The 26,106-nt window shown below is 39.6% G+C and overlaps 1 protein-coding gene across 3 annotated transcripts in view; it reads right to left on the bottom strand.

Annotated features, from left to right (window-relative positions):
• The window catches only part of Opcml (opioid binding protein/cell adhesion molecule-like), a 1,134,695-nt gene that overhangs the window by 563,260 nt on the left and 545,329 nt on the right, over window positions 1-26,106 (bottom strand). The gene's annotated exons all lie outside the window — the stretch shown is intronic.

Genomic DNA, 26,106 nt, shown 5'->3' with positions numbered 1-26,106 from the left:
AGCTTGGGTGGTTTGATGAGAGCTTATATCAAAAGTTTTTATAAAGTATACATAATAATTAATATTTAAGATCCCTTAATTACCCGATTTATCTTATTTCAACATGTATTTTTAAGCAAAGTAACCTGAACTTTCCACATTCTGACCCATTTCTAATCCTATAATTTATTTCTCTGGGAAAAAAATCTACTTTATTCTGTCTAGCTAGGCATTTTCTAAAACTAGTAGCTGGTCTCTTTCTTCTCTGACTCAAACACCAGGCTTAGTATCACATAGCAGACATATCTTCTGCAGGAAGGGGAGTCATTTTTCCAGGTCCCTCCATTACACATTACTTTATACATACCAGCCTATCAATATCTTGGAATATCAGCTCAAGGTTTATTTTTTTTAATTAATGATGATTGCTTTGGACTCTTCATAGTTGCCTATCATAAGAAGTTAACAGATCGGATATGAGAGAATTAATTCATGGGCATATGATATCCCAGAAGGTCAGTAGCATGTACAAAAATCTGCCATATCTGGCATATTTAGTTGATAATTGAATCTTTTCTCCAATGGACAGGCAGTTACTGGTTGAAGGCAGAAAATAGGACAGATTGGGGCTGGAGGAAAGTCACTGATAAAGAACACAAGACTTGACTATCTCAGAAACTATCCTCTAAATAAAGCTGCATTTGTGAAAAGGCTATTTTCCCATTCATGGCTGTCGCCTATAAAAAACAGACAGCCAGTTATTAATCCTGAACCACTGATGTGACCAACATCATTCCACCTCTACCTTGCATTTATTTCCCGTGTGGAGGTCAAGGATGAGGTCAGCATGTAGAGTAGATAAGAGCCCCCAAACTCTCATCATCAGGTGTTCTAGCGATTTGCAGAAAAATGGGATGATGGTTTTGTAATAGCTAATAGAGTTTCTGATTTAATGTAGCTGTTAGAAATTAGCAAGGACTCCATTGAAAGCTTCCTAGTCACTTATAATAACAAGATAATAAATCATTCGCAGCACTTTCTGACACTTAGAATTCTATTAGAAACATAAGACTTAGTTCAGCTACTCTTCACCGTTTGTTTTTCCTTTATTTATTAAATTACCTTTTAAAGTTCAAGAGGGTAAAGGTAGCTGCCTTTGACTTTGCTTCCAAACATCTCCATGGAGTTCATTATTTCAAAGGGAAATAGGGAGAGAGCAGGGTGGCTTTCTGCAGTTTCCATCCTTTGGAGGACAGGTGGCATGGTACAGAAAGCACAGCGTGAATGGGGAAGGACCATGGTCTCCAATGCCAGCTTCCTCTCCTTGGCTAGGTGAGATGGATCACTTTCTCCATTGTCAAAGGCTTCCTCAAATAATCATGTCTTCCCAATATCTACTTACAAAGCTAGCTGTTGGTATGCCTAATAAAATAATATATGTAAGAGCATTTTGTAAATTGCCAGGCTCCACAGATGCTAGTTATTTTTGTTTATGAAGGGCTTTGTTTTTTTTTTGCTTGTTGGAAACACTTATTCAAAATAGGAAGCACTGATTGCTAAGCTATTTACAGCTGCTTTGTTCCCTCTGCCCTAGGCTCCTAAGAAAGATCTATCTCTCATACTCTGTGGGTCTCTGAACCTAATTCTCCACTGTGTCAATACCAACTAAATAATACCCTAAAATACCCAGAATCTGGAACTGGGCCAGATTCCCTCTAGATTTAGCTCATGGGCATCTATCTATTCAAATTGCAATTCCCCAGTCTCAAGAAATCACGTCACACTATGAGTACAGACAGCCATACATTCACTTGTGAAGCCATAGTTTTTCATATTCTCATAAATACAGTTTGGCAGAACCTATGTCATCTGGTCCTTGAATTGTAAATATAAGAAAGAGATATTTAGGAGCAGTGGGAGCTGGTGTACCCAACAACAGCTGGCAGATATAATTATATAGCGCACATATAGGAGTCTTTGGTGACCTACCTGATCTATGCACTTGCTAAAATGGGAAGCAGGTTCAATATATTTAATTCAGCTCAGAAAAGTATTTATTACAATGGCTCTGAGCAACTTAGAGCTATGGTGAATAGAGAGAAATGTTGTGATCTCTCTCTTCATCCCATCCCCTCTCTCCCTCTCTCCCTTCCCTTCCCTCTCTCTTCTATGGTAGTTTATAATCTCATCAGAAAGATGATATGTATATAGAAAACTACTAGGAGACATATCATTGACTGAAAGCTTAGGTAGAACTCTTGGTAGAAAAATGTAAAAGCTGCTGGACGTGGTTTGTCTCAAAGGCTACAGAAGGACTGGGAAAATGGTGCTGTCTCCTTGGTAGACATAGAAACGAATACAGGATATAGGAGAGCTGAGTCAGATTGACAGTTGCCTCACAGAGGTAGCTCTTCTTCAGAGCAAAGTGGCCAGCCAGTACTTGATAACCAGTGAAGTGTGAAATCTGATATGAGATCAATTTGGGCAATAGTTTGGGTCACTATCCTCACCCCGGTATCTGACAGACTCTTCTCTTTCATAATGTACCAGGAACACTCCTGCCTCTGTCCTCTTGAATATCAGTATACCTTATGAATATGCACATCTATTTTGTGTTAATCAAAACTTAAAAAAGTATAAAGAAATGGAAATGCTAATTACCCTGATTTGATCATTAATTATTGTATACATGCATCAAATTAACACACCATACTTCGCAAATACTTGTAATTAAGATAATAACTTTTTAAAAAGGAATGAAAGGCATAAAATCTCTTCCTCTAAACATACATGACTAAGTCTAGATTATTTTAGATTGGCTGTTGAGAACTGCCACTCTCCCACATGGACACACCCCTTCCTAATTCAGTCCTTTTTTTTTTTTCTTTTTAGCACATGTCTATATCATCACTATGTTTTCAGTTATTTATTTGCTCATTTACTGCCTTTGCCTCTAGACAAGAGTCTTAATACTTCCACACTTAAGAAAAATGTAATATTGAGAAAGTAGGCTTGAGGGTGTTAAGAATAGAGTTCTAGAAGCCATAGAGTGTGTGGGCTAAAGCAGCCGAAGCTAGGAGAATCCAATATTTAATACAAGTAGCTGGAAAGGGGAGCCATGTGCAAAAGAACCTGAAGATTAGAAAAATACTAGGAAAGCTAATTATTCAGACTTGAAAAGTGGCGTGTTGTAAGCAGTCTGTCAAATGTCATCAGCGAAAGGAGGCACAGGTGAATCAGGGAAGGTCAGTCTGGAGTTTGGAGACACATTGGTGTCTTGAGGAAATGTCTCTCACACCACTAGAGAAGGCAGCCACCACAAGATGATGCTTTCAAATGTTTGGGAGCTGGCCTGGTCCCTGGCAGCCTCCCCACTTTTCCCCTCCTGCCCCAGCCTTGCACTGCTGAGCAGAATCGTGTCTTGGGCAGCCTGTCCAGAACTTCTCCAGCCTCTACCTAACCGTGATTCATAAAGGGGAAGAGAAAGCCAGGGAGAGGTCTTTGCTGCATAATAAAAAAACAGGCATCAAGAAACTCCCCTTCATTTCTTAATTACCAGTTTATAGTCAATTCCTGCAAGAGAGATTAAAGTTTGGCATTTTATGTTATTATTAAAATATCATATTAATAATAGCCCTGACATCTTTAATACTTCAGCTAGAAATCATTTATTTCTTCTAGAACCAAGAAACGGGAGTGGGAAGAGAACTTGGTGTTTTTATTTGGTCTTAAGTATTTCTTGTTTTCTAAAACATGGGCCCTGTGGATTTATTACTGATAAGTACTTTGTAATGAAGTGTTAGCAAGGAAGGCACTTGAAGTGCCGTTAGCAAGTTTAATTTTTAAGTGCATTATATAGTCAGGGAATTGACATTAAATACAGGCATGTACCATCCCCTCTCTGTTCTCCCTCAGTGGCTTCTGGGCCATCTCTGCTCAGCTCACAAGCAAGAGGTAATTTGTTAAATGCTCAGTCACAAATAGGCCCAAGGGTTTCCCTTCAATTTACTGTGTCGCTGTGGACAAGAGCCAGGATGTCTGCTCTGAATTTTGAAGGGACTGTTGGCTGGACTGCTTTCCTAAGCATGTACTGGGCATTTATCCTAGGCCCTGCACAGGACCAGGCATGAGGGAGGAGCAAAACGTTGTACAAAAGGTGCAATTTTTAAAGGAAGTTGAGTAACATTGCCGGAAGATGGAAATGACCTGCAGCACTCAGGAAGTAGCTTGTGAGACCTGGCCAGGATGACGTTGTGGCACAAGTGACCACACTATGAGCATGACAGAACTATGCTTTAACATCTGTATTACAGGTTTTAAGCTTTAAGACAATACCAGGGATACCCTTGAGTTGAGGTCTCTGCTTTCTAGGAAGGGGAAAACAAAGGTGGGCCAGGAGAGATTGGATAGCTTGTCTGTGGTCTTAAATGGAGTGACAGAGTGGTTGTGGACTCAAGATTCTTAACTGCACACTGCCCCGCTGACCACATCGATGATATAGCTCTAGTAATCCTCCAGCTGAGGAAAGACTATGAATGGCTTCAAGTCAGACCTTATCAGTCTGTGGTCAGAGTTCCATGTCTCATGAAGGAAGACAGGAAGACGAAACTTGATTTTTAGACTTCTTGGATTTTGGGATTGTGATAATAGCTGAAAACATAAATGTTGGCTTTAAAGAACCATATTAGAAAGAGAGGCTTGAGATCATTCATTATCTGTGTTTTATTGCTTTATTTTGGCAGGGCTGGGCATTGATAGTGGGGCCTGTCCTAAACCTGAGTTAACATTCTAGAAAAGGATGTTTTCCCAGAAGGGAAGAGCAATCTTTGGGGTTCCCCCAAACACCACATTGGGAAATGACCACTTTCATAAAAAGTATTTGAAAGATTGAGAGAGATGGGAGAGAGAGAAAGAGAGAGAGCAAGAGAGAGAGAGATGAAGAGATGACTCAGTAGTCAAGCACACTTGCTGGACTTCCAGAGATCTTGAGTTCAATTTCCAGCAACCACATGGTGGCTCACAACCATCCATAATAGGATCTGATGCCCTCTTCTGGTGTGTCTGAGGACAGCTACAGTGTACTCTTATACATTAAATAAGTAAATAAATAAATAGATCTGAAAAAAAAAAAGACAGCAGTCAGCATTGTGTGGCAAAGTCAGAGTCCTGTTTGGATTAGCTGAAGGTGGAAAAGGGCTGTCTTGGCTAATGGAAGCCTAAGCTACAGGCCATATATTTACAATTAGCATACCCAAGGAAAATGCTGAAAATAGTCTGGCCTGGAGAAGAAGCTGGAGAAGCGGGGAGAGCCAAGGTACTTGGGTGGCAAAGGACCCTGATGTCCTGGGAGACAAGTGGTCTCACGCAATAGGTGCAGACAGGAAAGTAGACAGTTCTGGGCACTCATCTGCTGGCTAGTGGCCTAAACCATGGTTACAGAAAATTAACTTCATATCTTCATATACACATGGCTACAGAAAAGGTTTTATAAGGAGAAACAGAAAGTTGACAGTGACTACCATCTTGGCTCTTATGAACTGAATTCATGCCTAGTAGTTCTAGAAAAAGGATTGAAAGTGAAGAGTAGTGAGCTCTCCAGATAAAAGTACAAAGAGGAGCAGAAGAGGCAAGTCAGCCTAAGCTTCAAGTACAACACAAGGAAGGAAAACAATTTTTATCTCATTTCTATTTGTGAGGAACTATGTTAGGCAGCCCACATTTTTACATTTTATCTCACAAGGAGGAAAATCAAGATTTAGAGTTGTAAATTATTCCAACGAGAGCACATATCAACATGTGCTAGCTGAGATTCATATGCAGGCTTCAGACTACTCTGAACTCTCTGGTAAGGACTTGGCCTAGGCTTCACCTCTTTCCAGGAGAAGTATTTGAGCTTGGTATATCTCTTGTACATTCTGCATATCCCAGGCATATCTCATGCAAGCATCATTTTGTTCTACCTATGATGCAATGCATAATTCTTTGGGGCCCCTATTTCCCTCCTCCATCCCTTGTATCTGTGAAGACCCTAATTCTCTTCACATATATTAGGCATACCAAGGAGCAGTTCCCATTTCTTCCAAATGTGATCACTCCCTCTTTTAAGTGTCCATCCTCTACCTGCTAACTCTGGCTGTACTGTGGATGCTTCTGTGTTTACATCATCCACAATGTTAGAGAGCAGCTCTAAGAGAGTTACATGACTTTTGCTGTCCAGCAGTCTTCATAGTTCCATTGTAATGGGAGATTTTTAGGGGTGAAAAGTTTAAAAAAAAGGAAAGGTCTTGGGAAAAAGAAATTCTTTGTAGATTTATTCATACATTTATGAAACATGGGCTTTCATTACAGAGTGACCCTTAACTGGAAACAAGAAAGTTGGCTTTTTCAATAAAAGCCAAATTCTTGTTCTGTAATTCAGTTCTTCCTTAGAACTGTAACAGTTTTGAACACCTGAAAGACTCTAAATATTATCTTCAATATTCTGTTACTAATTTTTTCAGACACAAAATAATACTCAGTCTTTTTATTAGCTTGGTAAATCAAAATACTTTCAGCTTTTAAAGAGTCAGTCCAGCATGGTAGCCTGTGACCCCAGCCCTTGAGAGCTGAAGATAAGACAATCCTGAGTTTGAAGGCAGGTTTAGTACTGTGTGATCCTATATTGCAATTTGAAAGAACTGAAGATGTAGCTCAATGGTCTGGCTCTTACCTAATATAAGGCCCTTACCTAATATAAGGCTCTTACCTAATATAAGGCCCTGGGTTCTATTCTCCTATTGCACAATAACAAACTAACATCATTTACTCCAACAGTCAACTTTAATAAGACAGCTAGGCTGTTCCCTCTGGTGTGTGGGCACACCACTTTTCTTGGGCCCCTGGGCTCCTTGTAAATCACAGAGCTGAAATTCTCATTCTCAGCCTGGGTAATGTTCTGTGGTTCATTTGCATAACAATTACATGCATTAGGAAGGCTACTGATTGGAGCACTGCTTGCCAAATTATGATAGCTCTTTGGATGCTGCTGCTTTTGGGCCTCTGAACAGCTGCTAGTGGTGTTAGAGTCCTCACTCACCAGGAGATTGGGACAGCCCCCTCCAGCCTCAGAGGTTACTATACAAGTGTGGTCCCAGCATCTCTCCTTATCAAACTCTTTGCTAAAGACCTTGACAAGGGTCTTTAAGCAAGGCAAGAAAGACTCTCCCATCACCAGAGTTCTACACAGGAAAAAAAAAAAAAGTAACACTGCTTCTGGGCTTGTTCCATACTTAGTGCCACTTGACCACTTTAACAAAAGTCAATTAGTTGATTGAGAAATATATAGTTACTGCTTTATGCTAGCATTGTACCAGGTACTGGTTATGGGAGATGGAAAAAGACTTCACATTGTTCTCTGATGCAAATGCCCACTACCCCACCACAAGTTCTGTGCAAATTCCTGGACTAGTATCCTGCTGTGAGTTTACATCACCTCATCCTTAAATAACCTCCCAGTGGCTCAACCTCCCAATGGCTTAACCACTTTGAGACTGCGGCTGGTGTCTAATATTTATTCTTCACCAACAAATTATTCACATTTATAAAATATCCCACTACATATTTTTAAATGAAAATGACATATCTGCTCTACATGTGGTTAAATGTATTTATGAAGCTAAGCCAATTATGCTGATTGTCTATCACTGTGCAAGTGGTAAACTTAATGAAAGGAATGCATTAGTCAGTATTCTGTCACTGTGACAAAATTCCTGGGGCAATTGACTTAATAAGGGAAAAGGTTTACTCGGGCTGAGAGTTACAGAAGATTGAACTTATGGTTGATTGTTTCATTACCTTGGGCTTTTGGTAGAAGTGTGTAGGTGAGAAGGGAGAGAAAGGGGGGGGGAGAGGTCTTTAAGGACATACTCCCATGATCTAACAGCTCACAGCTTCTTACTGGTTACCATCTCTGAAGATTCCATTGATTCTCCTTAGGCCCCAGGTTGGGAACCAAGCTTCAGCATGAGCCTTGGGGACCCTTTATGACACAGACTGCATAAGGAAAGCATTCAGCAATCACCGTTTTAGTGGAGTACCTTTGAGCCACCTTTCCCACCTCCACTTTGTTGAACTCAGAACTGTCTAGATTCCCAATGGAGCTGACTTTCTTTACATTGAGACTTGTGTCTACTAATTCTGCAGGTAAAACCAGGATGTTGTGTAGAGGTTCCTTAACTTTAGAAAGCACCTGTCCTGGAGCTGGCCTATCTCCCCATGATCTATAGCAAGTCCAGAAAGTTGAATGCCTACTGTAGCTACCCAGATTCTGGTAGGATATGCCACCCTCTTGCTCCTGAAGCATCTATCTGTGCAAATACAAAACAGCTTACAATTACAACTGCATTTAGTTGATCACTTAGTATCCTGAAGAATGCCTCTCCTGGAACCCCTGTAGCTACTGTTATTATTCATTCAATATGAATTTCACAAACAACTACTAGAGTTTTTGATGTAATCTCAATAAATATGTTATATCACTAGCCTGCAGCATTACAATCTAGGGGAATGAAACAAATAAAACTCACTATATAACACCCCGGAGGAGATCATTGCATTAGAAAACATGGGAATATGTTATAATCTTATTTAATCCTTACAAAATATCTCTAGATACTATGAACAATTGTCCTTCCCCTACCACCATTATTAAAAGATAAGACAATTACATTTCAAATGTTAAGTAACTTCCACAGGGCAAGGGAACTAATGGAAAGAACTAGAATTGGCCCTCTGGTTGTCTAAGAACATTGCCCAGTGCTTTCTCTGACTACATACATAGTTTCCCACTCTTTCACTAGTATCCCGGAGCTTACACAGTTCCATCCCAGGTCACCAGTTGGTGATTAGACTCTGAGCAATAACCACCAACCAGTCTCAGAAACTTTTTGTCACCTCTGCTGTCATGGTTGGAAAACATTCAGAAATGTTTAGACTGAGAATCTTCATTTTGTATTTTTTTATCCATTTATTCTATGCCAATTTGATATATGTATATACTCTGGTTTTATACACTCTCCAACCCTCTTTTGTTTCCTTCATATCCTCACCAACACCCTTTCTTTTTGTTTCTGTTTTTGTGACCCTCTAGAGTTAATCAGGGCCACCTAAGTGAGCAGGAGCATGGAGCTGTCCACTGGAGCATGAGTAATTCACAGATGACTATATCATTGAGTACTTATGAATTTCTGAGAACCTAATACATGCCATGTCCATAAGATAATATTTCATGGCATTCCATCTCATTAGCTTGCTATTTCATTCTCCCCACCACTTCTTCTGTGATGTTCCCAGAATCTCAGAGGGACTGATATGAGTATCCACCTATGTGTGGCTGAACTCAAGATCTTCTTCCTCAGTCTTTAAGTGCAAGGATAACAGACGTGTACCACCACACCTGGATATACTGAAAAATTTTGAGAGCCCAATTAATTTTTATTAAGTATTTGTCACCTTGTGTTATTGTTTAGTCTGAAAGTTTCTTGAATTATTTGTAATTTATGATATTTTCTATCTCATTGGATCTGCACACATCACCTCCATTTCCTTCCATTGTCCTCTCACACCATGTATGATATGCCAGTGGTCTCTGCTAATGACATAATGTCTTTCCCTTGCCTGCCTGTCTACTGATTTTTACTGTGAGATACCTGATTCTTCTGTCAAGTAAGAGCTGATGGGATTGTTTTTATTTCTTCTTTACCTATCATAAGTTGATCAACTTCCATTTATACCTCAGCAAACACTATCAGGGTTTATTCCACCAATCTCTCTGTGAATTCCTTAGTCAGAACAAACACCTCCTCCTGATATTAATGGATGACCACAAAATAATTGACTTGAAACAACCTCAAATCATCTAATCAGAGAATCTGTGAATAGAAACTCAATTAAGACATCTACTTATGGTTTCATAACAATGCAATCAAGTCAGGGGTGGACTAAGCCAGGTTCTTTTCTGAGTCTGAGTTTTCTTCAAGTTTAATGCAGACTGGTAGACTTCAGTTCTTTGAATGAATGAAACTAAGGTTCCCGTTCTCTCCTTTAAAAATCCCTTTTATTTTCATGAGCATGAGTGTTTTACTTACATGTATGTCTGTCATGTGCATGCAGTTACCCACAAGACTGGATGAGGATTAGAGATCCCATGATACTAAAGATACAGTTTCGAGCCACCATGTAGGTGATGGCAATTGAACCCAGGTCTCATGGAAAAGCAGTTCATGCTCTTACCTACTTTCAAGTCACTAAAATTTCCATTCTTGTGCTAGCTGAAAGCAATTCACTACTGTTAGCTACGGTAGCCACCCAAAGACACTTACCACAAACTATCTACTCCACAACTCTCAGCATACCTGTTGGCTCATCTGAGCTTGCCAAGAGAGACCCCTCTCATTATAAATCAGTCTCTTCCCAAGGTCTGAAATAGGTGGGGATAGTATAAGTGCGATGATCTGTTTGTAATTAACTCGAAGCCAGTGGATTAAGGGATCCCATGATTGCCAAGTCGATCTGAGGCAGAGCAGCCTACAAACTTAGAGCATGCCTTTGAGGGTGTCTATTAAGGATATTTCTAGAGACAACCAAAATTTGTGCTGGAGAACTGACTAGGAAAGCCCCACTTTGAATAGGAGCAGCACCAGCCAATTTTCTAAGAGTGCCAATAGGAGAAAAGGCAGAAGGGGGCAGGTTCATATGCACATGTACTTACTCCAGTCTTCTTGAGCTGGTGCAGCCATCACTGTAGAAAACAGATGCACTGGTCTCCAAACTATGAATTTCAACTGGAATTCTACAAGTGGGGGTGGGGAAGGCTTCCAGGCTTTTTGTCTCTGAGTAAGGCTACATTGTTTCTTCCTCTTATTCTAAGGCTTTCAGTTTTTAGATGAATAGCTATTTGCTTGTCTGGTTTTCCAGTCTACTGGCAGCAACTATGGAATGATCTAGTAACTGATTATGATAATCAATTTAATAAAGTTCTCTTATAATCACATCTTTATATTATAATCACATATAATATAATCATTATCTATAGGGATATATTGTTTTATATTAGTTGTATTCTTCTAGTAAAGATCCTAAGTACATATTACAAACTCCCTCCCTTTCTCTCTTAACCTAACTGTGGATATGAAGTTTTCATATTCACCAATCCACCCACAAGCTGCAGAAAGGAGTTGTATGGGTCTTCTACTGATCAAAACTCCATCCTTAAAACTGGACTTTTCTCTCATCATCTGCTCATCTGTTTTCTTCATAATGAGTCATTTTCTTTTCTAGAGTAAACACACTCTCTGTTGGTTTGAGATTCCCATGTTTGGATTTTTTTCCTACTTTTTTTTATGAGTTAATGCAAGTTTTGCTTTGTGTCTTCTATTCTGAGCTACTCTGCCCAAAGGATCATTTGGTATTATCTTCCTCTCTGTTGAAACATATTTTATTTTTACCTCCATCTGGAGTATATTTCTAAGGCCTTCTTTTTTTTTCCCTCTGGCCAATTTTAATCATCTTTAGAAATCACACCAGCATCAATTGCATCTGGAGACTATTCTCATATCCATTCCTCAAGCTAACAGTAGTACCCAGCATCTCCAGAGTGCCCAAGAACAGCCTGCAAATTTAGATTTATTATTTATTCTATTAGAACAAACACTGACTTGCTCTTTTTCGCTTTCACTTGGAAATCAGAGAACAATATTCCATTTTAAAAATACAAACTACTTCAGGAATCACTCAAAAATGCTTCGCAAAGTCAATCCAAATGCAGCAATGATGTATATGTGAAGAAACTGAGGATTAAAATGAACAACTCATTTAATGAACTGGGGGGTAGTCAAGAATACTGTGAGAGCAAAGGAGCAAGCCTTCAACAGGCTTCAGGACTTTCTAGGTCTTCAGAATTGAAATTGCCAAGGAATGAGTGTAGTAGGTTCACAACATCCTAACTACTTAACCCAATCTCATAATTAGAATACATCAACAAGCCTTTGGCAGAATCATAATAGTTGATCTACTCAGTGAATATTTTTTTGAATGAAATCAAGGCCTGTTCAAGAAAATAATCCACTTGAATTGGAAATGGAGTACAGGATTAGATCTGGATAATTGAGGGAAAGTTATTTTCTATTAAATAGAAATTATATTTCAGTTTAGCATTGTAACTGCCAACATAAGAATGGGTAATAGAGAGTTATTTATGATCAGGAAAAAAGAAAAGTCTAGTAAACTAAAATAGGAAGTTCCATATAGATCACCATTCTCTAGTGGCAAATTAAGCAAATCTCCTGAAGATGCAGAAGGAATTCCAATAATGAGTCCTGTAAAATTTGAACCTCTTAAGTACTTTCTAATGACTAACCTTCTAGGTTTTCCAAACCAGGACACAAGAGCCAAATGTGAACCAAAAAGTCTCATGACCACTGGGAAAAGCTCAGGGCTTCAGTCTGGGTTTCTAAGTTTTCTTTTCTAAAGGATCACAAGGCACGTTCACATTCTATGTCACCTACTTTCCCATCACAATCCGTGCTCTTGACAACATGTTATGCCAAGACAGTAGAGAACACAAAGGTGGTCAAGAATTGATGCCAATTCTCTAGAAGCTATCTTGAGAAAACTACTTATTATTAAGTAAGAAATTATAACCAACAGAGAAGGTTCTGGGAAGAAAGCTACAGCAAATTTTGAACAGAACTTTTGTGGGGGAGCAGAATAAACAAAACCATGTAAAAAAATGACTTATTGGTAAGTGTCCGGAGACATAGGAAAGAAGGTTTTTAGGTAGAGCAAAGAGCCTGGAGTCCTGTTTGGGAGCAGCAGTTGGTTCAATGTATCTGACATCTGCAGAAAGATTACAGTGAACTTGGCCACAAAGGACAATGTAGAGATATTCTATGTCCACTGTGAAAGAGCCTCACATGCTAGGGAGTTTGTGTCAATGCTAAACATCAGATAAAGCCTACAGATGGAGTAACAATAATACCGGAGACTTACTACATGATCACACTAGACATATCTTGCAAAATGAATGTCAGGAGAACAAGAATAGAGACTAGATAATGCTAGAGCAAAGGCAACAGACAGGAATGGGCATGGGGAGGGTGAGGCTGGCGTGCATGCTACTAACTTACAATGGGAACACTGGAGCACTCCACCTTGCACACTAGCTGTGAGAATGTATCTGAAGGCACCATGTGGGTAGAGTGAGCTGCTAGTTATCATCAACAAGGACAAATACAGAGACGTTTCTTTTAAACAAGCCTAATAATGAAATAGTGGGAATTCACTTGTGCCTTTAAAATATCCCTCAGCTCTCCTGTAATTAGGAATATTTTGATAACAAGCAAAAATAGTAAAATAAACAAGTGTGGTCTGGGTTCCAGGTGGATTAGATAGTGACTTGTTGGTCAGAACATGTTCTCTTTCTCTCTTGTTTTACCCTCAAGGTAAAATGGCAGTTTTATTAATATTAATACACTTTCATAAAGTGCTAATTTACTCCATCATTTTCCTAATTAGCTCTATTGAGTTGTGAGACTCATCTACATTAATAATGAATCTCTATATGCTTTTCCAATGTCTGCAAAGAGAAGGACAGGGAAAAAAGAAGGACTCCTCTATAACTCTCTGATTATTTTGGACAATGATAATCTACTAAATGAGAAGATGGTTAAAGCTTGAAGAAGGCACATTAATTAGAGCTAGACAGAAAGCAGGAGAGCTTCTCCACCCTTCTTTCCAAAGAAACAAAATGAAGATTCCGCTTGTGGTCTTGCAAGCTCTGTCATTTCCTCTTGGAACTCACTAATGAATGTAGCCATCTCTCGAGTTCTGACACTGCATGGTTCCATCTGCTAGTGTTACAGGACATAAGATTAAAGGCGATAAGGTGAGGTCAAGATGAGTGGGTGTATTTGATCAAAGGATAAAAGAAATCCACACTTGCTTTTTTTCCTCTGGACTAATTATCCCAATTAGATTGAAAATGGAGCTATTCATAAAACTGACAAAAATCAATGTCAAGAATATTTAAAGAACTTCTAGCAATAAGTCAATGATAAGAGTACAGCAACTGATTAGAAAAAAGGACAAAATAAGTGAAAAACCACCTAGGAGAAGATGACACATATAAGAGACACTTTACAAATCCCAAGTTTACAGTACCTCCCTGTGTACATATAACCAGCACATGAAAGCGTCTTGATTGGGCTGGCAAAGTAGTTCGGTGGGTAAAGGTGCTACTACCAAGCTTAATGATCAGAGTTCTGTCCCCAAGACTCACATAGTGGAAAGATAGATATGACTCCTAAAAGTGGTCCTCTAGCTTCCACACATGTATCTCCCACACATGGCATGCACATGTACATACACACTAAATTTATAAAATGATATTTTGTATTATTAAATGTTTGAAACACTGTGAATCCTTATCAGTCTTATATTTTGTTAATATAAATATAAGCTAATACTTTGGTAAGCAATTTGACAATATCTCCTATTTTTAAACATTACTAAACTCTGGGCCAGAAATTCTACTTCTCAGGACATATGTTTATAGCAATCTTTAATTTTTTTCTTAGATTAATTTCTTTTAGTTGTATGGGTGTTTCTCTGCATGTAGATATTGTACCATGTATGTGCCTGCTACCTGTGGAGAAAAAAGAAGGTGTCACATCAAATAGTACTTGTGTTATAGTTGGTTATGAAGCATAATGTTGGTGCTGGGAACTGAAGCCAGTCTTCTATAAGAGCAGCAAGTACTGTTACTGCTGAGCCATCTCTCCAGCTCCTCCTATAGAAACTTTTTCATCATAGAAAACAGTTAGGGATCCAACCTAAATACCCATTGGCATAAGCAGACAAGTCATATGAGCTATATTTTCAAGTCAGAAATATATAAATCAGACAAAACTAATGAAGTATAGTAAAACACAAATATGGATAACCAAAACAACTGAAGCAAGCCAACAGAAAACATATGGAAACCCAGTGCTCTACAAGCTAAAACTACATTAACTGTGGAGTGGAGAGATGTTGTAGTGGTTGAGACTGAGTATTGCTCTTACAAAGGACCCAAATTTGGTACTTAGTAGCTATGTCCAGCATTTCACAAGCACCAATATAATTCCAGCTCCAAAGGATTCAGTTTGCTTTTTGGGCCTCCATAAGCAACTGAATTTTATGCACATTCACATATATAAGCATCCAAACAATCAAAAAAATTTAAGATATGTTACATTTTTTTCAAAAGTATGAATAGAAATACTCTATATGGTTGGATATGGTCAGTGTTTGAAGCCATAGATAATCAAACAGAAAATCATAAGGTGAGATATCTCCTTATCAGTTGTCAATCAATGGCCTCCAAAATGACACAAGTTGTGGCTGTTGCTCTTGGTAGCCTGAAAAAACTAGATGGGGGACCAATACTAAAGAAACAAATCTTGTTTTCAGTATATAGAGGAAACAAGCTGGAACTGAACATGGAAGGCCTTTTGCTTGGCTAGTGTACGAAGTATAGGAAGATGTCATTGACAATCTTAAACTATGAACACTAAGAGATACAGTGTCAACCTGACAGGCAAGATGCGCTCATTGGGCAAACAATGGCATGATTATTATGTCAGCAATCAGCCAGCCTCTAACTGGATTGCAGACTATCTCACAGTGGGGCAATATGTGTATAGTAACATAAAATTCATAAAAATCTATGGCTGGTGAGTTCATAGATCTTAGAGATGAACTTACTACCATTCTTTTGCTAAATTGACATGATATCAATCTGCCTTCTAAATATGTATGCTTATAGATAAATATTATTCTCATATTTAGTCAATACTCAATTATTTAATCAACAATCAATAATCACTCTACAGTGGGTGGGACAGACCTTGAATAGGTAACTATTAAGTGCTCACTCCTTGACAAAGGATCTATGCCATCCTTCCTAAGGCTTGGGGAAAATCAAGGAAGAGAGAGGTGGGAAGAATTTAAGAGCTAGCTCACATAGAGAATTATAAGAAGCTATCTTCTGGGCATGGCATACCCAGAAGTGCATTCATGACCTCAAATCAGCTGTGATTTGTTGGCACTGGCCCTACATAAGATGGCATCTGTCATCAGTTGGTTATGGCTGGAGGGGAGGCTCATTTTGCTCTCCCCCTCACTGGAAAACTATGGATAGATTCTGGAAGAGCTCAGGACACTATCTTCAGATCACAGACATTGGTGAGATCACCAGGCTTCAAGGAAGAGTACCAAACCCATGTCACTGCACCTCAGAGGGTCACAATACATCATCTTCATCATCATCAACATCAACATCAGCAAGGACATAAAATTAACTTGTTAAACCACTGATAAGAGCATAGAGAGATAAGGGAGGGTGAGTGATGAGAGTACGCAGAATAAATTATATACATGTAGGAAACTGTCAAAGAACAGATATACTAAACTAAAAAGATTTAAAGTATTAGTGTAAGATTTCCCTCAAATCACATATATTTTAATGTGTATTGTTGTGAAAATGAAATGCACCTGAATAAAAAAATTAGTACTATAGATTTAAATATCCAATGAATTGCACAAAAATAAAAGCAAGACATACACTCTGAATCTTGAATCATAGTTGCCTTGAGGTAGGAGACAGCTTGGACAAGGAACTGTGAAGGATTTTATGATAGAAATGGAAGTTATACTTTAGTGTTTGTGTGTGTGTGTGTGTGTGTGTGTGTGTGTGTGTGTGTGTGTGTGAATATGCATTTGTCTTAGTTGTGGTGGCCTATTGTCATATTTTAAGACTTATTTATTTTTATTTTATGTTTATCAGTGTCTTGCCTATATGTCTGCATCCAGTGTCCATGAAGGCCAGAGAGGACTTCAGATCTCATGGAATTGGGGTTCAGGGTTGCTGTTAACTACTTGTGGGTGCTGATTCCAGCAGTGCTCTTAACCACAGAGCCATCTCTTCAGTCATTTAGTATACTATTTTTTCTAATAAAGAGGATCCCAAACATAAGATACTGAGAAACCAAAAAAAGCCCAGGACCAGATGGGTTTAGTGCAGAGTTCTATCAGACCTTCAAAGAAGATCTGATCCAAGTTCTTCACAAACTATTTCACAAAATAGAAACAGAAGGTACTCTACCCAACTCATTCTATGAAGCCACAATTACTCTGATACCTAAACCACAAAAAGACTGCAAAGAGAGGCCCATTGGACTTGCAAACTTTATATGCCCCAGTACAGGGGAACGCCAGGGCCAAAAAGGGGGAGTGGGTGGGTAGGGGATTGGGGGGGGGTATGGGGGACCTTTGGGATAGCATTGAAAATGTAAAGGAGGAAAATACCTAATTAAAAAAAAAAGACTATGGGTGAAAGGCATTCCTGGGTGCAGGGTAAGGTATACATCCAGGGCTGCCATGTGTTTTGAGGTCTCAGACCTGGAATAGATAAAAAACACAAGCCCATCATCAACCTAAGATAAATGAACAAAAATGTGAGTATTTTCTGTCTCAGCCAGAATTTCTTCCTGTTTAGCCTGTATTTTAATTGTTTTGTTTTTTTATTCTGAACTCCAAACTTTAAATGTGCCAATGATCCTTTAATAAAAATAATCTAAGAAGTTAAAAAACCAAAAAAAAAAAAAAAAAAAAAAAGAACTTCAAGTCTCTGAAGAAAGGAATTAAAGAAAATCTCAGAAGATGGAAAGATCTCCCATGCTCATGGATTGGCAGGATCAATATAGTAAAAATGGCTATCTTGCCAAAAGCAATCTACAGATTCAATGTAATCCCCATCAAAATCCCAACTCAATTCTTCAACGAATTAGAAAGGGAAATCGGCAGATTCATCTGGAATAACAAAAAACCTAGGATAGCAAAAACTCTTCTCAAGGATAACAGAACCTCTGGTGGAATCACCATGCCTGACCTAAAGCTGTACTATAGAGCAATTGTGATAAAAACTGCATGGTACTGGTATAGCGACAGACAAGTAGACCAATGGAATAGAATTGAAGACCCAGAGATGAACCCACACACCTATGGTCACTTGATCTTTGACAAGGGAGCTAAAACCATCCAGTGGAAAAAAGACAGCATTTTCAACAAATGGTGCTGGCACAACTGGCTGTTATCATGTAGAAGATTTCGAATTGATCCATTCCTATCTCCTTGTACTAATGTCAAATCTAAGTGGATTAAGGAACTCCACATAAAACCAGAGACACTGAAACTTATAGAGGAGAAAGTAGGGAAAAGCCTTGAATATATGGGTACAGGGGGAAAATCCCTGAATAGAACAGCAATGGCTTGTGCTGTAAGATCAAGAATCGATAAATGGTACCTCATAAAGTTGCAAAGCTTCTGCAAGGCAAAAGACACCATCAATAAAACAAAATGACCACCAACAGATTGGGAAAGGATCTTTACCTATCCTAAATCAGATAGGGGACTAATATCCAATATATAAAAAGAACTCAAGAAGGTGGACTCCAGAAAATCAAATAACCCCATTAAAAAATGGGGCTCAGAACTGAACAAAGAATTCTCACCTGAGGAATACCGAATGGCAGAGAAGCACCTGAAAAAATGTTCAACATCCTTAATCATCAGGGAAATGCAAATCAAAACAACCCTGAGATTCCACCTCACACCAGTCAGAATGGCTAAGATCAAAAATTCAGGTAACAGCAGATGCTGGTGAGGATGTGGAGAAAGAGGAATACTCCTCCGTTGTTGGTGGGATTGCAAGCTTGTACAACCACTCTGGAAATCAGTCTGGTGGTTCCTCAGAAAATTGGACATAGTACTACTGGAGGATCCCACAATACCTCTCCTGGGCCTATATCCAGAAGATGTTCCAAACGATAAGAAGGACACATGCTCCACTATGTTCATAGCAGCCTTATTATAATAGCCAGAAGCTGGAAAGAACTCAGATGCCCCTCAACAGAGGAATGGATACAGAAAATGTGGTACATTTACACAATGGAGTACTACTCAGCTATTAAAAAGAATGAATTATGGAATTCCTAGGCAAATGAATGGACCTGGAGGGCATTGTCCTGAGTGAGGTAACCCAATCACAAAAGAAATCACATCATATGTACTCACTGATAAGTGGATACTAGCCCAGAAACTTAGGATACCCAAGATATAAGATACAATTTGCTAAATGCATGAAACTCAAGAAGACCAAAGACCAAAGTGTGGACACTTTGCCCCTTCTTAGAATTGGGAACAAAACACCCATGGAAGGAGTTACAGAGACAAAGTTTGGAGCTGAGACGAAAGGATGGACCATCTAGAGACTGCCATATCCAGGGATCCATCCCATAATCAGCTTCCAAATGCTGACACCATTGCCTACACTAGCAAGATTTTGCTGAAAGGACCCAGATAGAGCTGTCTCTCGTGAGACTATGCCAGGGCCTAGGAAACACAGAAGTGGATGCTCACAGTCAGCTATTGGTTGGATCACAGGGCCCCCAATGGAGGAGCTAGAGAAAGTACCCAAGGGGCTAAAGGGATCTGCAATCCTATAGGTGGAACAACAATATGAACTAACCAGTACCTCCCCTCCCCCGGAGCTCGTGTCTCTAGCTGCATATGAATCAGAAGATGGCCTAGTTGGCCATCAGTGGAAAGTGAGGCCCATTGGTAGTGCAAACTTTATATGCCTCAGTACAGGGGAATGCCAGGGTCAGGAAGTGGGAGTGGGTGGATGGGGGAGTGGGTGGGAGACTTTTGGGATAGCGTTGGAAATGTAAATGAAATAAATACCCAATAAAAAAAAGAACATTAAAAAAATGAAAAAAAAAAGATACTGAGAAAACCAACCTACTTATCTTCATGGGCTAGAGGCCATTATTTATAATACTCCAGTTTCATGTGCCTGGAATTCTCTTAAATCTTTCATGATATGTTTGATCTTCATATGACTTACTTAAAAATAAATTCTTCAATTCTGTCATTAATTTAAGTCTCCAACTAAAGCAATTATTTTATGACAATTTAAAGTTATTCTTGGGCTGCCAAAATCAGCACAAGAAACAAGAGACAGAAGAATCTGTAGTGTGAAAGAATTTAGGGACCCACATGATCAAGGTTAGGTGACTCCTGGAAGTTGAAAGGACATGACACACTTGAGAGAGATTATAAAGCTGGCACAAAGGAAAACCGAGGGCAGATGAGTCCCCATGTGAGCTATCTAAACTTAAGAGCAATGGGTAGTAGTAAGGAGTCAGAATGGTCACAAAAATATAGTCAAAGAAACAGAATTCCCAGCACTGCTTGCTAGAGTAGATGGCTAGTGATGATGCCCCCACTTCTTATATATTGGCTGTCCATAAAATAAATGTGCATGACTCAGAGAGCATCTGTACTTACCTCCAGTTGAACTCTGCAAAGAAATGTTCTTAAAGTCTTCATCTCCGCCATCTATACTCCCAATACTGCTGTTAGTGTGACTTGGCATTGAAGCAAGGAAATGACTGTGTGTACTAACAACCACAGCAGTAATACAGCTTACATTTCTATTGCTCTCTCCTATGATTGTCAAAGTGTTTCTCTCAACAACCTCAGGAGGAAGAGGAGACCTTTTGGTTTTTCTATTTGTCATATAACAGAGCTATGATCTGCACGATTTCACATTGACCACCTAGAAATGAGAATTCTGATGACTGAACATGTTTGTTTTGAGATGACACCAGAAATTAAAGGGTCAGGGAAGATAGGAAGCTCAGAATAACATTTATTTTAATCAAATTAAGTGTACTGTAGTCCTCATGGAACTTAATCTGACAGTACACTGCATGGTAGGTTACCATTACCTCCAGTGTATGGATAAGCAACTGCACAACATGGAAAACTTAGTTTGTTATCTGTGTGGCTTACAGTAAGTAGTCCAAGTACCCCAAGACCCACTGACCTCATTATTAAAGTAGAGATATTAGTAACCAAATTCATGCAATTATTGTGTATATTAACTGGATGAAGTGGGTAATGTACTTGCTTAAGAAAAACAAATTGTATAAACTTTATGTCTGCTGGTGATATGATTAAACTGTGTTGCCCCACTGGGGAATTGGGATAGATAATATTACATTAAAGGGCCACCTGTATTGGTTTAAGAAAGTTCTCTGAGTTTAACGTTAGCCTGATACACAGAAAGTTTCAGGACAGCTGAGCTTAGACAATGAAGGAAACCATCAAATACAGAAAGCTGGTGATGATATAACTGAATGGGGGTGTCATGTTTCTGCCCCAGCAAGAAGCAGAACTTGGCAGCTTCAACTAAAAGGTTCTGAATTTAGAGTCAAGAATAGCAAAGCAGGTTATGGAATCTCCCCCCACTGAGGAAAGCCACTGAGGCCAGGCATATGTCAGTGGTGTTCCCTCATGGAGGCCTAGAGAAGCCATTGTGTCAAGCTGTGAAGGTAAAACCTGGATTGCCTTGGAGACCTCAAAATGTTGGAGATGCCAGAGCCATGGGATACCTGCCTAGGAAAGCTCCTAACAAGGCGTGGAACCAGCCCAGGAGAAAAGAGTGTTCTGCAATCAGCAAAGCTGAAAGAAGTTTGAGATATGAACATTTTGACATCAGACATAGAGATGCAAAGTTTGGAATTTGCCTATTTTGTTTTTAGTCTTGCTTTGGTCCTGTATTTCCTCACTAAGCTTCCTTCCCTACCTTTTATTTTTTTTGGGGGGGGAGGGGGGAAGGGCGGTAATACATATCCTGTACAATTTTATATTGGAAGTATGTAATCTGCTTTTTGATGCTGATTTTTACAAGGGATTGCATTGAAGAGACTACAAGAAACTCTGAAGAGACTTCAGATTTTTAAACAAGTTTGAGACTGTTATAGACAATGGGGACTTTTGAAGTTTGGACGAATGCATTTCTGCATTATGATATGGCTACAAGCCTCTGGGGACCAGAGGGTGGAATGTAGTGGTTTGAAAATAAAATGTTCCCCATAGGCTCATAGGGAGTTACATTTTGGGATGTGAGGATTTGTTGCAATGGGTGTGGCCTTGTTAGAGGAAGCATGCTTCATTCTCTTCCTGCTGCCTGTGGATGCAGATGTACAACTCCTAGCTCCTTCTCCATCAGCATGCCTGCCCGTATGCCACCATGCTTCCTGCCATGATGATAACAGCCTAAACCTCTGAACTGTATGCCAGCCACAATTAAATGTTTTCTTTTATAAGATTTGCTGTGGTCATGATGTCTCTTCACAGCCATAGAGACCCCTAACTAAGACATCACTGAAGCAAACTATAACCACCATCCAGTTCTCTGAGATGCACTGCTCAATGGACTACTGTGAGAAAAAGGCTAACACTAATTCTCACCAGGTACCCTTCTTCCTACCCACGGGAGCTGCACACAAGGCATCTCCCCTCTACTTAGCTATTATCAGAACCACAAACCAGAAAATCTTTTGACTGGCAAGAGACCAAGACATCAATTTTCATCCCACATCTGCCTGAAAGAGTAGGAGTGATGTTATATTACCAGTGACATTTTCTCACTGGAAAGATTGCCTGGATCATATTTATATTTATTTTCCTAAATGCAATATTCAAACCACTAATAGAACAAAATCTACTAATTAAATTTCATTCAATAATGCATTTTTCACCTTAGCTTAGCGGTGTCCTTGTACATTTCTGCCAGGATACTGCTAATAATGTCTTATTTAGCTTATAAATGGTGCTTATCATCAAATTCAAAAAAATTAACAAGCATCAATGAGCCTAAAGTGACAGCACAGTAAATAATTTGAAATGCCTCCACACTGTAGACCTATTTTTCTTTTTTGCTTAATTTGATTTCATTTATTTATTAAAAATTAAGCATATGGATTCAGAATGATGCTAGCACGGCTGCCATGGAAGTCCCTGATGCTGCCAACATGTCCATAGAATAGAAGAAACACCCAGCAGACTAGAGGCTCACCCCTTGAAGGAAAAACATTTCACAGCCCCCTAGCACCATGACTGGGCCCATTGCATCTTCTCCAAGATGGTTTTTGAACTCTGCTTCATCATTATTATTATTAATAATATTATTATTACTGCTACTGCTACTACTACTACTACCACTACATTTGTTATTCCTGGTTAAATTGACCTTCTGTGGTTAAAGTGAATTACTTGGAAGAGGTCTACAGTTTCTATGCCATTGGGTAAGGTTAATAATCCCCTTGTTGTGTGTCGTTCTTTGTGCTCATAACATACTTGAGACTTAAGAAGGACCTGGATGGTATTATCCCAGGCCAAGTACATTGTGTAGTAGCCTGTGACATGTGATCTCCACAAGCCTCCTCCATAGATGTGGTAGGTTACAATTATTCTGTTGTACTGACCAGGGAGCTATGGTTGAGAGAAGCTAATCTTCCATCCCCAGTCACAGTAGCAGCACACCCTTGACACCCCCAGGCTTTGTGACTTGACACTTCCAAGCTTAGGTATCCTCATTTGCCCTTTCTTCTCCAGCCACACTGTCACACATTTCCCAGAAGACAGAACTCCCATTACTATTGGCGTAAGGTCTCTGTTTGTGTTTATATTTACTAACTAAACATTATCAGTTCCGCTATTGGTCATTTATCTATTCCGATCAAATACTTAGCAAACATTTGTTTTGTATCAGGCTGAGTTATAGACATATACATGGCAGAAATGAGAATTCTACCCTCTTGTCATTCAGACTCTGGCATGTGCATGTGGGTGGTAAGTGCTAGACAATAAGGAAAATGAATGGTTATATTATGTAGTAGAACTGGGAGTGTTAATTGGAGAGCCGAGTAATAAAGAAAAAGCAACTAGAAGATTATTAGATGGACAGTGGTGGCTGAAAGAAGAAATGCCAAATTTGGTTCCCCGATTCTGCTTTGTGGACTCTTTCAGAAGGTTGATGCTTTTACCTCCTCCTCCCTGGTACATTTATTCCATAGATTAAACCTACCCCCAGTATAAGAGAGAATAGGATTTCTGCAGGTCTTCTAATTAGCTAGAGCAACGTTGACATCCAGTGGTGAATTTGATTCATCACAGGTGCCCACACTTAATGCCTATATCTCTGACTGTCAGGGGGTATATGGAGTGAGTGTTGGCCTGCTGTTTCTATGCAGCTTGGCCTGGGGTACCTCTACACATGTATACTCTCTTTCCATGCTTTAAACTAGTCTTCAAGAGCATGCAGGTTACCATAGCAATATGCAATAGCTAGTCTATATCCAAGGCATGTGTGTGCTCAAATTTGCTCGCAAACTCACTCATACACACACACACACACACACACACACACACACAAAGGCATCAAACTACCTAATATCTGTATATACATATTCTAACTATGTCCTTGCAGATGTTTGTATATATGGTTCCTATATTACTTAAAAACATTAGCCTGATGACACGGTATTCTTTCTCACATGGTCCCCTCTTTATCCTTAGAACTGTGTTGTAAATAACAAGGAAAGACTACCACCCTGTATCCTACAGACTTTTCCCTCAAGCTAATTCACAGTGTTGTTTCCACTGAAGCAGAATCAGGTATGGCTGAACTGGGCTTCCTTGCTGATCTGCTCATAGTAGCTCGGATATCAGCAGAAGCCTGCTGTCCCTGCACTGATGACAGTTGATTGCCTTCATCCAGGGGGAATAGTCATATCTTCCCAATGCTTGACCTGGAGAAACCAAAGGACACAGGACACTGCCTGGCCCTAAAGGGCACCAAGTCCGGAGCAGACATGGTCAGAGACAGAATAAAACTTCAATTCGACTCCCCACTTCTTTTTCTTTAAAGGCAGGACCCATCAGAATTTACAAGCCACTTACTAATTAATATTTTTTTGTGTATCCTAGTAATTGCCATGCATTGAAAACTTGGAGACAATTGTCTCACTGGAATCTGAGGCTCAAGCCATGCTACAAAGCTACATTTTCAAATCCCTTTTACCTCTTGATATGAGGAAAGAGAAGGAGAAAGAGGACCCTAAACTAGTTTAACACAATGCACAATTAAATATTGATTGGAAATTCTTCCTACGAATTTCCCCTCTACCTCCCTACCTCCACAGGGAGGTGTCTGGATGTGATTCCTAAGCTGTCCCCATACAGTGATTACGTTCATTAGGACACCAGCCTTGTGGTTAAAGCACTTTCCTTACTGCTGCACGTTTAATTAGACAACTCTTCCCCAGAAATTATTTATAGCCAGGCTGCAGAGCTATTGTTAGTCCCAATGTAAATAAGATTCAGGGCGGGAGTCCCAGTGCGCTGCAGTGGCTGGCACTGCCGCCATCAGCCCACTCCTGGTGCACACTCGGGGACTGCTTCCAAGCCTTTACAGCTAGATCGCTGCTGTTTAAAACCCCTGGCGTGATTCTCTAATGAAACTTTTAATACAAGCCCTTCCAAAAGACTGGGAATCTACCAGGTCAGTGTGAGTGCACGGAGGAGGAGTTAAGAGAAGAAGGGGAGGAGCTGGGAGAGACAGGAGCTGCCTCCAAGGCAGTACTCAGCTTTCCTAGTTCAGCTAGGGAAGTGTGCACATGATCTGTTTTAACACAGCCATCCCACATACAAGCAACTGCTTTGGGCACTGATGGTTAAAGACCCAGATATGGATTTTCAAGTATAAAGCTGTGTTTGCAGTCTGGGCTGGTTGAAATGAATGTCTGGGGACTGGGAGGTAACCTGTGAGCCCAATGCCCTTTCAATACAGTGTACATTAAAAGTGTTGAAGCTGCTTCCAAATCCAGGGCTTGGACTTGGTGCTGGCATGATGAGGGCAGCATCACCTCTGTCTGCAAGATGTTCATAATCAGGTGAACACCATTAGTGTGTAATCAAAGTAAACAAGAATGCTATTTGAAGAGCTTTTCATATCAGCAACCATGGATTGTCCAGGGCCCTCTGGATACTGCCACTTTGCATCATTTAATGAACTGCCTTAGGAATAGAATGCTATTATTGCAATGCCGGTGCCAGACTTTTCATTGCTGTGACAAAATGCCTGATGGAGTAACTTACAAGTGAGGTTTCTCTTGTCTCATCTGCTCAGAGGTTTCAGTC

Source organism: Mus musculus, chromosome 9 (assembly GCF_000001635.26).
Source record: "Mus musculus strain C57BL/6J chromosome 9, GRCm38.p6 C57BL/6J".
Taxonomy (NCBI): Eukaryota; Metazoa; Chordata; class Mammalia; order Rodentia; family Muridae; genus Mus; species Mus musculus.
The sequence above is the reverse complement of the archived record's forward strand: the minus strand, read 5'-3'. Positions and strand labels throughout refer to the sequence as shown.